Below are 4471 nucleotides of genomic sequence, written 5' to 3'. Positions count from 1 at the left end.
CCGCAACAAAGTGACTCTTGTCGCCGCAATTGTAGCAAGAACTTCCCTTTTGTTCCTCCCTTGGGCTCTTGAAGGAGAGTCTAGTAGAATCATGAGATGAGTATCTTCTTGGTCTTGAGCTTCGTGTCTTGTTTCCACTCCAAAAACTCTTGGCGGCAAGAGCCATGTGTTCATGATAGTTGGCCTTGAGATCATTCGGACCCCACTCAATGGGATCCTCATCACTCTCACTAGCTCCATGCTCCTTCATCTTCAATGCAAGGTTGGGCTTGCGGGTGTTGAGAGCGCGAGCAACAAGATCTTCCGCATTCTTCTTAGATATGTCCAAAGCGATGACTTCACTAAGGACTTCATCGGATGTCATAGCACAGAAAGAGGCGTTTTGGCGGATGGCCGTCAACTTTACTTCCTCATACGGAAGGAGAGCATTGTAGAACTTTCTCTTGATCCAAGGGTCATCCACAAACCTTGCTCCAAGATCTTGCATTTGCACGGCGAGAGCAATAAGGCGCCGGTACATCTCTTCGGGTGATTCTACCTCATGCATGACGAAGTTTTCGGCCATGTATTTACTTCATCAAAACGAGAGCTTTGGATGCTCTCATTTCCGAGGAAGAGCTTGTCAAGTTTATCCCAAGCTTCCTTGGCGGTCTTGAGCGAGCGGATATGAGCGCGGTCCTTGGGCGTGACGGCCAAGTGAATCATGTTGATGGCGGTGGCATTGAGTTGGTCATCCACCACTTCCCTTCTTGTCAAGTTCATTGGGTATCGTGGTGAATACCCCTCCTCAATGATATGCCAAAGCTCGGTAGAAGCACTGCGCACATGGGAACGCATTAAAAATTGCCAATTTTCAAAGCTATTAGATTCACGTAGCGGTGGTGAACCATGAGTCAAAATGCGAGTCATGGGTATTGGGACATTTACGATGTAATCACTTGGTGGAGGCACCGCATGATTACCTCTTAATTGTCCCGCAACCGGAGATTCATCCTTCCCTTTTGATGAGGTGTCAACATCCTCAAGTTCCTTTTCCCGAGGTGGCTTTGTCGATTGCTCAACAAATCCAACAAGAGGAAAAGTGTTGACTTGTGGTGGTGGAACATCGACACCTCTCTTAGGATCTATGATGGGGTTAGATTTTGGAGTAATCAACTCCATCATCATAGCCTTCATTTGAGATACAATGGATGACTCCAATTTCTTGAGGTCATCCAAAGTAGCCGGAGTATTATCGGCAATTGATGATGGAGATGATTGCTCACCGGGAAGGACTCCATTCACAACCACCTCTTGTTCGGCCATTTCTTAGGCGGTAAAGCCCGAGCTAGAAAACCTTGCTCTGATACCACTTGAATGGATTGTAGCGGACAAGAGGGGGGGGGGGTGAATGGACGCTACGTCAAGTTTTAGCCTTTTTCAAGTTTTAGTGCAACGGAAGGTAAATGTGATAGCTTTAGCGATGGCGGTGTTCCTACTATGATCCTAGACTAGTGCAACAAGCAAATAAATCAAACAAGATAGTAAGAGTAAGGAGCAAGACAACCGGAGGGCGCGGAGACGAGGCGAGGTTTGTTTCCCGCAGTTCCTCCCACAAAAGGGAGTACGTCTGCGTTGAGGAGGTGCTAGCCTCACGCAAGAGGCTAGGCGGCCACACCACGAAGGAAGGCCTCACCTTGTTCCTCGAGAGAGCTCCACAAAGGGGCTCCCCTTCTCCACTATGGCACCTGTCGAGGCGGTGATTCCTTCACAAGATTGGGGCGAGCTCCACACCACAAGGAGGCTCCCAACAACCTATGGGGCTAGCACAACACCAAGCTAGCCTCCATATGTGCACTTCTTCCAAGATTCCACAATAGGAACTCTACCACCAAGATCCACTAAGGACTACCACGAATTGGTGAAATTTCTCTCGGTAGAACGATAGATCGCGGTCTCCTCTACCACTCCACAAAGTATGAGCAAGATTGATTGGGTAGGTAGGGAGATCCACTCAGTTTGAGCTCAACAACAATGGAGGAGAGAGAGAAGAGCTGAAAACGAGCTGGGTGATACGTCTCCAACGTATCGATAATTTCTTATGTTCCATGCTTGTTTTATGAAAATACCTACATGTTTTATACATACTTTATGTCATATTTATGCATTTTCCGGCACTAACCTATTAACAAGATGCCGAAGAGCCAGTTGTTGTTTTCTGCTGTTTTTGGTTTCAGAAATCCTAGTAAGGAAATTTTCTCGGAATTGGACGAAATCAACGCCCAGGGGCTTATTTTTCCACGAAGCTTCCAGAACACCGAAAGAGAAACGAAGTGGGGCGACGAGGCGCCCACACAACAGGGCGGCGCGGCCAAGGCTTGGGCCGCGCGGCCCTAGCGTGTGGGGCCCTCGTGGCGCCCCTGACCTACCCTTCCGCCTACATATAGTCTTCGTCGAGATAACCCCAGTACCGAGAGCCACGATACGGAAAACCTTCCAGAGACGCCGCCGCCGCCAATCCCATCTCAGGGGATTCAGGAGATCGCCTCCGGCACCCTGCCGGAGAGGGAAATCATCTCCCGGAGGACTCTTCACCGCCATGGTCGCCTCCGGAGTGATGTGTGAGTAGTTCACCCCTGGACTATGGGTCCATAGCAGTAGCTAGATGGTCGTCTTCTCCTCATTGTGCTATCATTGTTGGATCTTGTGAGCTGCCTAACATGATCAAGATCATCTATTTGTAATGCTACATGTTGCGTTTGTTGGGATCCGATGAATATTGAATGCTATGTTATGTTGATTATCAATCTATCATCTATGTGTTGTTTATGATCTTGCATGCTCTCCGTTATTAGTAGAGGCTCTGGCCAAGTCATTACTTGTAACTCCAAGAGGGAGTATTTATGCTCGATAGTGGGTTCATGCCTCCATTAAATCTGGGACAGTGACAAAAAGTTCTAAGGTTGTGGATGTGCTGTTGCCACTACGGATAAAACATCAATGCTATGTCTAAGGATGTATTTGTTGATTACATTACGCACCATACTTAATGCAATTGTCTGTTGTTTGCAATTTAATACTGGAAGGGGTTCGGATGATAACCTGAAGGTGGACTTTTTAGGCATAGATGCATGCTGGATAGCGGTCTATGTACTTTGTCGTAATGCCCAATTAAATCTCACACTACTCATCATAACATGTATGTGCATTGTCATGCCATCTTTATTTGTCAATTGCCCAACTGTAATTTGTTCACCCAACAAGCTATTTCTTATGGGAGAGACACCACTAGTGAACTGTGGACCCCGGTCCATTCTTTTACATCGAATACAATCTACTGCAATACTCGTTCTTACTGTTCTCTGCAAACATCATCATCCACACTATACATCTAATCCTTTGTTACAGCAAGCCGGTGAGATTGACAACCTCACTGTTAAGTTGGGGCAAAGTACTTTGGTTGTGTTGTGGAGGTTCCACGTTGGCGCCAGAATCCCTGTTGTTGCGCCGCACTACACTCTTACTGGTTCGATAACCTTGGTTTCTTACTGAGGGAAAACTTGCTACTGTACGCATCACACCTTCCTCTTGGGGTTCCCAACGGACGCGTGTTGTACGCGTATCAAGCTCTTTTTCTGGCGCCGTTGCCGGGGAGATCAAGACACGCCGCAAGGGGAGTCTCCACTTCCAATCTCTTTACTTTGTTTTTTTGTCTTGCTCTCTTTTATTTACTACTTTGTTTGCTGCATTATATCAAAATACAAAAAAAATTAGTTGCTAGCTTTACTTTATTTACTATCTTGTTTGCGTTCTCCATATTAAAAAAACACAAAAAAATTATTTACCTGCATTTACTTTACTTATTTCATCATGTTTCCTCCTAAGTTTATTCTTAAAGATGTACCGGTAGGCCGAGGGTCTATCATTGGAAGAGATAATATAGAAGCATTTTTCACCCATGTTAGCATGGATGAAGATTTTGAAGATATACCATTATTAAAAGCTGCTCCTACTTATGAAAGTGCCTCTGCCTGTTTAGTACACATGTTGGAAACTAGATTTATTAGTCTCAATCCCATGATACAACACATGTTCCTTACACTTTCTGATATGGAGAGGGGAGAAAAGAGAGATTTTGTTTTAAAAGTCCTTGATAGAGAATTTAAAGATATAGCTAAAGAAGCTAGAAAAGTTTTTATTAAGCATAAGAGGCTTGGTTTGTTCACCGATTTTAAAAGAACACTTGAAAAGATGGACATGGATAGAATAAGGTACACTAATAATGTTAATGATGGTGGGGAGATTAAAGCACCGATACCTAGTAAGCTCCTAGGAATGCATGAAGCTCTAGAAAATAACTATGCTTGGCTTGTCCCTGAAAATTTGTTTGATGAGAATAGCGAGCCTAAGACTAATGAAAAAGAGCCTCTGAAACTTACATAGATAAGATACAATTCATAGTGGAGAAAGCTCCAAACCCCGCTGCCGATGC

The sequence above is a fragment of the Lolium rigidum genome, chromosome 1 (assembly GCF_022539505.1).
Source record: "Lolium rigidum isolate FL_2022 chromosome 1, APGP_CSIRO_Lrig_0.1, whole genome shotgun sequence".
In the NCBI taxonomy this organism is placed as follows: Eukaryota; Viridiplantae; Streptophyta; class Magnoliopsida; order Poales; family Poaceae; genus Lolium; species Lolium rigidum.
This window is presented reverse-complemented; position numbering follows the sequence as displayed.